This window comes from Tachysurus vachellii, chromosome 3 (assembly GCF_030014155.1).
Source record: "Tachysurus vachellii isolate PV-2020 chromosome 3, HZAU_Pvac_v1, whole genome shotgun sequence".
NCBI lineage: Eukaryota > Metazoa > Chordata > Actinopteri > Siluriformes > Bagridae > Tachysurus > Tachysurus vachellii.
The window spans coordinates 21,255,216-21,266,361 of NC_083462.1; positions in this window are offsets into that span (position 1 = coordinate 21,255,216).

Below are 11,146 nucleotides of genomic sequence, written 5' to 3' on the forward strand. Positions count from 1 at the left end.
AATAGTACAACTAGACATATTTTACTACCTTATAACTTTATATTTTCTTGTTCTTGTTTCATTTCTTTCTAGAAAGAAGACAATAGTATAAGAAAAAGCTAACACATTGTAAAGTGTGCCTAGAAATAGACCTAATAATCTTTTTTGAAAGAATTTTTTTTTTTTAAAAATTGAGCCTAGCAAATTCATATATCTTGATAAGCTTTATCTTTATATCTATATAAACTCCGTTTATTATTTATTTCATATTATAAGAGGACAACCCATTTTCTAGACATATTTTACTGTCTAAGCTTTATATATTCTTGGTCTGTTGGTAGATAATTTTTTTTTAACGTTTACCATTTATTTCTAGAAACAAGGCAATAGAATAAGAAAGGGTTTAAAATGGGAAACTATGTCTAGAAATAGGGTTAAAATATTTTAATATTTTAAAATATTTTAATATATAAATGAAAAATAAAAATAGTTTTAAAATATTGTCAATCAAATGGGGATCAATAAAACTATCTATCTATCTATCTATCTATCTATCTATCTATCTATCTATCTATCTATCTATCTATATATCTATCCATCCATCCACCCTAATGATCTTATATTTGTAATCATTGTAATCGTATCATAAGAAACTAGATACATTCGACTAGATTTGAGATGTTATCACTTATCTTAGGATGTTATCAGAATTATTTATTTATTTATTTATTTTTGCACTGTATTCAGCAAATTGTCAATGCTGCTCACCGAGTAATTATTATCTTGTTCAGAATCAGTGTGAATACAGATCCTTGCCCAGGAACACTGGATATGAGGCATGAATACACCCAAGTCTGTAGAATTAGGAGCCGAGCAAATATATCAGTGTTAAACAATGATACATGCTCCTGGTTCTCCAGTCAAATGAAATCCAATCTACGGTGTATATATCAGAATCAGAATCCGAATCAAGTTTATTGGCCAAGTGTGTTGACATACACCAAGAATTTGGTTCCAGCTGTTGGTGCCTCTCAAAAGCGTAAATTACACTATACATTTAACTTGGATTATACAAGACAAAAACAGACAAGACAAGACAAAACAGACAATGTGAGACAATAAGATGTTATATATAAGACAGAGGTGATGTTTTTTGGCCCAAGTGGCTCCTGTAAGTCTCCCCCTGTTGACCTGGGTCCCTTGGCATCCTGTTAGACCTGTGATAACTAAACTATGCTTTAAAATAAATGCTGATCTTAAATTGGATAGCTAAATTAGTGCAGTGGTGAAGTCCAGCTTTTTTCACCTAAGGCGCCTAGCAAAAACAAAACTTCTTGTTTCCAGGCAACCATTTGAGATGGTAATCCATGCCTTTATTACATCTCAACTGAATTACTGTAACACACTTTATATTGGTCTCAGCCAGTCTGCTCTGTCCCGCCTTCAATTGGTCCAAAATGTTGCTACGCATCTTTTGACTGGTTCAGGGAATTATGACCATATAACACCAATTTTGGCCTAACTTCACTGGCTGCCGGCATACTATAGGGTTCAGTTTAAAGTGCTTTTATTTGTTTTTAAATCTTTAAATGGTCAGACCCCGACATATCTTACTGAACTTCTTCACCCCTACAGTCCTGCCTGTTCGCTCAGGTCAGCTGAGACTGTGCTTTCTCTGTTGCAGCTCCTAGGCTATGGAACAACCACTGTTACATTATTTAAAAACCAGTTGAAAACGCATTTCTATTCCCTGATTTATTGCTTTTATTTCATTACTTTTTAATTATTTTATTATCTGTATTTTATTATGTACAGCACTTTGTATTCAGCTTTGGCTGTTTTAAAAGTGCTTTATAAATAAAGTGTTGTTATTATATATATATACATATATATGTATATATATGTATATATATGTATATATACATATATACATATATATACATATATATGTATATATGTATATATATATATATATATATATACATATATATATATATATATATATATATATATATACATATATGTATATATATGTATATATATATATATATATATATATATATATATATATATATATATATATATATATATATATATATACATATATATACATATATATATATATATAACACACACACTCTCATTCACTCACACACTACAGACAATTTTCCAGAGATGCCAATCCACCTACCATGCATGTCTTTGGACCGGGGGAGGAAACCGGAGTACCCGGAGGAAACCCCCGAGGCACGGGGAGAACATACAAACTCCACACACACAAGGCGGAGGCGGGAATAGAACCACACACACACACACCCCCCATATATATATATATATATATATATATATATATATATATATATATATATATATATATATATATATATATATGTATAGGGTGTGTGTATATTATATTATATTATATTATATTATATTATATTATATTAAAATTTAATACTCACACTATGAAGATTCAGATCAAACCCTCCTGGAATGTCAAAAAAAAAATTTTTTTTAAATCTTTTCTCATTGTGCAACCTTTTCACTCACACAGCCCTACTCAAGTCTTTGAGTGTCAGCTGCTCTTCTACAAACTGACTTAAAAGTGAAGAAAACTCCACTATTGAGATAAGTAGGTGAGACTTCATTTAGCACATTTACACCATATTTTACAGACATACTCTAAATGGAGTTGAGCGACATGTTTGGTGTCTAACATTTGGCTAATATTTGCACTGGAGTTATGAGGCGAATGTTGTTAGAAAAAGGAAGTCCAAAGTGTTTCTAGAAATATTTGCCTTTAAAAAAAAAGAAAATATTTGCCTAAAAAAAAAAAGTCTTTATGTACAGCATGGTATAAAAGTCTAAAAGTGGTAAAGAATTTCATTCCATATGATATGACGTTAGCCACAACTTGTGAGATTATTTAAGTGTGCATCAGTTTTTGCTTTGATGACATTTTGCACTGAGCTGAATATCATTTTGTAGAATGATATGAATATGGTCAGTATTTTTTTTTTTAAATTTGCTTAAATTAAATAGTAACCTAGAACTTCTGCAACATCTTGAATAGTCAAGATTGAATAAATGAATGTTTCCTTTTTCCCCACAGCTCAGATTTTCATTGTGGTCTAACTTCTGGTCCCAAATAAAGATCTGTATAAATAAAGGATTTTGTAAAGTAGCATAAACATTCTGTTATTTATACATGCAAGTTAAAGGTGAACGACATTATCATTCACATAGACTGCGGTTTATTCATGTTGAAACGAGAGTGTAGCAGTTGTCTGTTTACTGGTCAGTTTAAGGTGCTGATCTTTCTCTACATGATAGGTTGAGAAGCTTGCCAACTGATCCTCCAAATTGAGGCGAACCAGTTAAAGCATCTTGCAAAAATGCCTCCTGATTGGTTCCTGATAAGATGCCTCGTGAATAGAGACTTTGTGACAAATCCAGGACATGGTGGAGAGATTATATATCTCAGAATTGGCTGGGTAACATCTTAGATCTTAGCCCCTGGAGGAGCTGGAATCTGTAACATCAGAAGAAAAAGTTTAAGGAAAACAAATGGATGGATGGATGGATGGATGGATGGATGGATGGATGGGTGAATAGATAAATGACTTTCTGTTTCAATTATAATTCCACATTCAATATTTGAGAGTCTACTTTTCCAACATGGCTGCCCATATTACAGTGTGCAAGCTTGTGTAAAATACCTGAGGAACATCCCACTGATGTACCATTAGCCCGTGAAGTGATCTTTGAAAAATGCTTTCTAGTAAAGTAAATCAGTGCTCAAACTGATTTAAATAGTATCAAGGTGTAGTTTAGATATGCCATTGTGTGTTCCTGTATCTGTTTAGTGCCTCAAGTCTGAATGGTGTTTTAGATTAAATATTAAACCCTATTACTATGCTCGTGGAAACTAAAAAACACTGAAGACAACCAGAGGTGGAAATAGCAGCACTGTTAGCATGGTGTGTTAATTCTAGGCTCAACAGTTTCTCAAAATCTGCTCCATCAAACATAAATAAACTAATAGTCTAACCTAAACCACAGTGACCATGACCAGGCAGTTACTAAGGATGATGTAATTGACGTAATGACACACATTTATGTTATTTCTTTGACCTGAGAGCTCACTGTGTGAAAGTAAAATCCTTCCACTAATAAAAAAACAACATTGCACCTTTTATTCATATCTGTACTTGTACCAATTTGGAACATATTATATGGATTAATATATTCATATTTGGTTACATCCCTGGTGTACAGTGACATCGCAACATAGAACTATATTAAATTAGTGCTAGACTAAGCAATTGCCTATAAACATTCTGAATGCAATCTAAGAGTGTGACCCATTTTACACCGTCTCTTTCTGCTGCACTGAGGATTTTCTACTTCACAAAAAAAAAATCTGTAAGCTAAATCAGTCCCTGTGTACACTCCCCTCCATTGTCGGGAATTTGCATACAAGCTCTGCTGTATTGTTTGGTTTGTTAATCACGTGCATGGCCGAGATGACAGAAAAGTGGTTCAGGGGAGAGAAAACAGAACGGCCCTCGCACTCCTCCATCCTCCCCTCTCCTCCCCTCGCCTTTTCTTCAGCCTCCAGTGATTGAGGTCAGACAGCCGCTTCCTCTCTGGCCAGCTAATGTGATTGCATCGGAGCAATCCCCCTAAACTGCATCCAGCTCTGATCTGCATAGTAATTGGCTGTGCTCTCCTTGGATGTGACCTTGGTGAGGTGCTCAGTCACTTTATCCTACAAACCGCCAATCACTTCAAGGTGCTTTAGCTTTCTTTATTTTCTTCTATCACTGCTGTATATAACATGGCGGACAGTGAGATTTATCTCTATAAAAGAGATAAAGTTCACCAAAAAGAAGTTTGGGTACTTGAGGCACTTGTGGTACTTCATGCAAGATGAGAGATCCCCCTTGACACCCTGTCATTTCCCTGTAAATCATTTCCTTGTAATTGTTTACTTTAAATTCCTATTACTTATCAGCCGTTATACTTTCATTTTTTTCTTAATATACCTTTGAACGATACAGATATAAAGCAGCTAAAGTAAACTTGCAGCCATTAATGGCATTTCAAAACAAATTTCCTAACAAATGTTATAAATGTCATAAATGCTAATAAGAAAGTAGAAAGAGACGAATGAATTCTTGAAGCTGAGTTTTATGGCAGTCATGCTGTGTTATCTAAGCCTAACAACTGACAGATTAAAATGTCTTGTTATTTAATAAACATTTTATCACCGATACGATGAAGCAGTCTGTAAGCTGTTTATCTAACGTGTATGGAAGGAGTCACCTGTGTCAGACGGTTATAAATATCAATACGTTTTCCACCATGGGAAAGTCTTCAGGACAGAGGACCTGGGAGTTTCCAGTTTCTTGGTAACATGACAAGTTTTGTGTGTGTGTGTGTTTTTTTTGTCATTAAATTCAAGAGAGGAAAAAAGAGAAGCTGGTGAGTGAAGGACTTTTTATTAGTGATAACAGGAGCTAACTTGTTTCACCCACATTCCACAACATTACCTGCAGGTATAAAGGAAGAAATGTTCATTCTTCTTTAGTAAATTTGAAATTGTAATAATTGGTCATTTGCTATGGTATAAGAGAAAGATTTGGGATGTGTTGTTATGGGAAAATAATCAACTTTGGTATGATAACAGGAAGTCCGAACAAATCCTTTACTCTGTTATTTAACATTAACTACAAAATTGCTTGAACTATCTATTTCTAGAGCTAAAATAGAGATTAATGAATAAAATGGAAAGCTAGGAAACGTATGTATGAGATTGAAGCGAATATGTTAAACGTAGAGGAACTAGATATCCCTCTGTGGTTGTTTAAGTGAATTTATTAATTGTGCTGAATATATGTGTATATGTATACTGTATAAATAATCGTGGATTTACCTTCAAATAAATTTTTGTAGTCTTTTGTCATTTTAGCACCCTAGAGTCCCCGGTTCGATTCTAATCTTGGATTACTCTCTGGATGGGTTTCAGGCGGTTAAGGCTCTGGGTTGTTGATTGGAGGAGCATGCTTCAAGCTCCAGCACTACCAAGCTGACATTGTTGGGCCCCTGAGCAAGGCCCTTAACCCTCTCTGCTCCAGTGTTGATGTATCATGACTGACACTGTGCTTTGACCCCAACTCCAAAGTTGTGATGTGAAGTAAGTTGTGATGTGAAGTAAGTATTTCACTGTGCTGTAATGTAGATGTGACAATAATAAAGGTGTGTGTGTGTGTGTGTGTGTTTGTTATCCCACATCACATCCAGTGTTCTAACCACCCTGACCAAAAACGCATACAGATGCCGGACGAATAAATAAATAAATGATCTTTCAGTTGAGACATGCCTTATAGCATTGTAAGTTATCTATAAATCTCGGATCCATTGATAAACAGCTCTAGCAAAGCTGCAGATCTACATAAAGGTGAATTATGTCTTTATAAATGGACATCTTTTTATATAAAACATCATGCTTTACTTGGATTATAACCTTTTTTTCTGCAAAATGTTTCCCAGTAACCTTCTCCCTGTCCTTCTAGCAATGCACGGATTTGTGTATGCTCTTTTAGAAGTTAAAAGTACTATGTATTTTTTATGAATGTCTCCAGACTAAAGTCCCCCCTCCCTCCCCACCACCTCTACCAGCACCACCATTCCCACCCCCACACCAAGCAGAAAACAAAGCCTTGCAACTTCATATGTCCCCAGATGTCAGTGACAAGGTACGCGCAGGCTTTTTCTGCTGATTTGATGTGCATTTCAAACAGCCAACTTCACAACTATGCTGCTGATTTGCAATGGAGATTCTGAGGTTTTTTTTTTTTTGTTTTTTTTGTTTTTTTATACTTTGCTTTGGAGGCAAAACAGAATGTCAAGTGAGTGACAAGTTTGTTTTCGTGTAATGATTTCTACAAACTCTTGGTCTGTTGTGTTTTGTTCCTTTGCTGGTTTGACCTAGTTGCAGATGAACACACACTCCGGTTCTCACCGTGGTGTCTCAGACGCTCCGTTTTTTGTTAATCACAGTACACTAAAACAAACCGCTGATATGGCCATGATTTGGTGTAACTAGATTAAAATATTTCTAATATATTGCACATACAATCAATACGAGCATAAATGAAACAGATTGTTATTGGAGTGTGTTTAGCACTAAATTCATTGAGTCTGGTCCTGTTCATTTCTCCCCCCAAGAAGCCCATTATATGTGCAAACATTGCCCGTAATGAATGTCTTTTTATGAGGTCCCCGAGGAAGTTGCAGCCGCCAAGGGATCAGCGCGCCCGGCAGATTTAGCTGGAACGCTCTCAGCCGTATTCAAAATGGAGGAAAGCTTTGTTATACGAGTGTGCTGCATCCCTTGGGCTGTCTCTCAGCGTAAGCCATGGGCTGTGATGACTTTCTCATACCAAAGCGGCGCCCCTCTCACTTTCCCTTTCTCTTTTTCTTTCTCTCCCTCCCTCTATCGCCCACTCAGAGCGATGGTGGCATAATTGTGCTATGGGGTTTTTCGACGCTGACATATTTGTCACCTGGAGATGTGCCACTGCAATCTTGAGATGAGGCCCTGCTTCCTGTTTGGGGCTTTCGATACGTAGAGACTCTTTGTTGACTTGCTTCTTTCTGTCTTTGTGTCAGGGAACTGACAATTTGGAAAAGTTTTATTCGCCTCCAACTTTTCCCCCACACAGCTCTGAGAAGAGATCGACTCGATAAGGAAACTGAGATGGACCAGCAGACGACTGCTTCTATCATGTACCATGTTATATAGACACCTCAGATCTTCATTTATATCTGACTTTATTGGCAAATCTTTCAATTTTGGCCCACTTGGTTCTTTTGATAATAAAAAAGCTGTGTTCTTAGATTTGAAAGATTCAGACAATTCAACATCTTTAATCACCTGAAAATCCTTTTTTAAAGACTTTTTTACACTTTTTTAAAGAGGCTTTAAACATTGTACCTTTTTCTAAGAGCATGAGAGTTCAAGACTGAGTACAGAACCCAATAATGGCTTTTAGACAGCCTTGGGGTTAGAACTTACCACCTTCAGGTCAGTACAGAACTTAAGCAGCTGAGCTGCACCGAAGTGTCCTTAGGGCTCCTCACTGGTTCTTTGGTTAAGAGTCTTAATTTTCTGGTCTTTCTGATCTAGAAACAGCATGTGGTACAGTTTTCCCTTAAAGAGTGTCCCAAACTATTTTACAATTGCTATTTTTGCTGATGTTCTTTGGGTATATACAATGAATAAGGGTTCCTTAGGGGTTCTTTGGATAATTAACCGATCTGATCTGGGTAAATGGTTTCTACTTTGAAAAAGAAATGTAGATTGAACCTTTTTTAGCCGTGGCAATTTAGAACAGAACTTGTTAATGCTAAGGGCTATTAACCAAGCAATGGTTAACAGTTTTGGTTTAAAGGAATTCTACAAGGAAAATGTTCTGAATGGAAAACCTTATGTACAAATTTAAATTGTTTTTATATATATATACATCCACATAAAAACATTAGATTATCAGAATGTTTTTTGACTTTCATTTTTCGGAAAATTTGATTCATATCTGTAATTTATTACTCAATTCAGTTTCAATTCAATTTAATTGTATTGCACTTTTAATAGTTCACGTTGTCTCAAAACAGCTTTACAGAAATATAGAAACAGAATAAAAATTGTAATATTTAAAATCAATCTCTAATATTTTTCCCTAATGATTAATCCTGAAGCAACAAGGATAAACTCCCTAAATTGATATGAGGAAGAAACTTTGAGAGGAACCAGACAGGAACGTCATCCTCATTTGGGTGACACTGGACAGGAGATAATGTCAATGTAAATAATGTCCTTTCTACAACAGAATGTAGTTGAGTGGAATTGAGCAACCAAGAGCTCCTGAGGAACTAACAGGTCAGGATGATGTCTGAGTTCATTACAAACTTAACACTAATTCATTCCTGACAAAGTTGTCTGGATGTTAATATACAGATATGGCCCAAAAATCTGAGAGAACTAGAGGAAATGCTTTTATTTTAATTTTATATTGTAATTCAATCGAGCAACAACTTGAGAAAATCAGAGAGAATCTGAATAATATTGACTTGACTTTCAGAAATTCTTAGTATTTTGCTTAGTAAGTGTGAATTCCAGCTGCATGGACTCCACAAGTGTGTGCAAAAACATACGACTGGTTTTGGATCAAATCCATCAGAGTGTCGTCTGATCGTGTGCTGCAACAGAAGACATCAGACATGAGTTAACGTAGTCGATATCACACATTTAAATAGAGGAATAAAAAAACAGTCTAGAGTCTTGAATATTAAACATTCAAGATATTGAACTTTGATTTTCATATCTATCTAAAACTTTCTGCATATTTTAAATAGAATTAAAAATATTTTTATTGTGGTTTCAGACTTTAATATATATGTCTTGTTACAGTTCTGTTACAACATTTTAATACAAACCTCTATGTCAGGTTTGGTGAAAGTGGAAACGTTTGAAAAACATTGTCAGGACCTTATTTTTGTATTATACTACAGAGATCTTGAATTCTTCATTCCGATTGGTCGGGAGGTGTTGATTAGTATTGCACGGCAAATCACAGGTTTATAATTAACAACTTCTGTTTAATTCAACTCAATTCAATTTTATGGAAGTCGTCTCAATGCAGATTTACACGAATATAAAAATTTAGAATAAAAATGGCAAAGCAACAGAGGAAGAATTATAAATTGTTTACTTTCTATAACTGTATATAGTCAGTGGAGTTGTGTAACCATGAGCTTTTGAGCAACTTATAAGTGCAAGCATGGGCATCATTTCTAAATTCATTATAGATTTCACACAAACTACTTCCTGCCAAAGCCATCAAGTGTATAATATTTTGATATGGTGAAATTCTCTGTGACGGCATGTTTACTTATCATTTATGGGAGGAGTCTCCATTGTCAGCACTGATCTAAAGTCAGAGGAGTAAAGCTGTAAATTTAGATTTCAGTGCAAGAAAGGAAAAAAGAGAAGCTGGAACGAAACGACATGAGGGAAGTACGGGTTCACAGACGTTCTACAAAAAGATGTAACTAGAAAAGGACAGGAAGCATGACATGTTGTTGACTAATACCTTCAAACCTGTTTGATTCATCTGTAATCATTGATTAATTATGATGTAGTATAAAAGTAATATACCTACAAAGCCCAAACCTGAAATGACTCAACTTTGAGGTGATGGATGTAACTCTGCTCTGTATCAGGCCGTATCACTCCGTGCTGTCATTGAGTATTTTGCTCTAACAGCTCACCATGTCATGTTTTCCTCCTTACACAACACATCTAACCTTCTTTAAACCTGTCCAGTCACCCAAAAGCATCTCAGAACAAAATTGCAATTCAATTCAATTCAGTTCAATTCAATTTATTTGTATAGCGCTTTTAACAATTTTTATTGTCTCAAAGCAGCTTTACAAAAGTATGGTAACAGAAGAAAAAAAATAAGTAAATATATAGGAAGAAGAAGAAGAAGGAGAAGAAGAAGAAGAAGAAGAAGAAGAAGAAGAAGAAGAAGAAGAAGAAGAAATAAGGATAAAAATAAATAAATTAATACATACAATTAAAGTGAATTCATTTGAAAAAATATTAACTTAAAATTTAAAATACTGTATATCCCTAATGAGCAAGCTGGAGGCAGCAGCAGCAAGGAAAAACTCCCCGAGATGATATGAGGAAGAAACCTTGAGAGGAACCAGACTCAGAAGGGTCCCCATCCTCATTTGGGTGAAAATCTTACTGTTTAATGGCTCTCTCTCTCTCTCTCTCTCTCTCTCTCTCTCTCACTCTCTCTCTCTTTCTCTCTCTCAGTTAACGTGATCTTAACTTTGCCATGCTTTTGGGAAACTCAGCATAGATCAGTTCAGTTAGCTGGAGACTCGCTTTCCCAGCTATCCTACATCTCAAGCTCAAGTGATTGAAGTCATGCTTAGAAGTGGGAATATTATTTTTTCAAAACTATATCGTCTCTCCGATGATGATCAGAATTGAACTCATGGGCAATCAGACTGTGCCAGAGGAGAAATATAGTGTATCTGAGATTTAACTGCTCATAAGATAGGAGAAAGAGCTTATACAGCAAGAGAT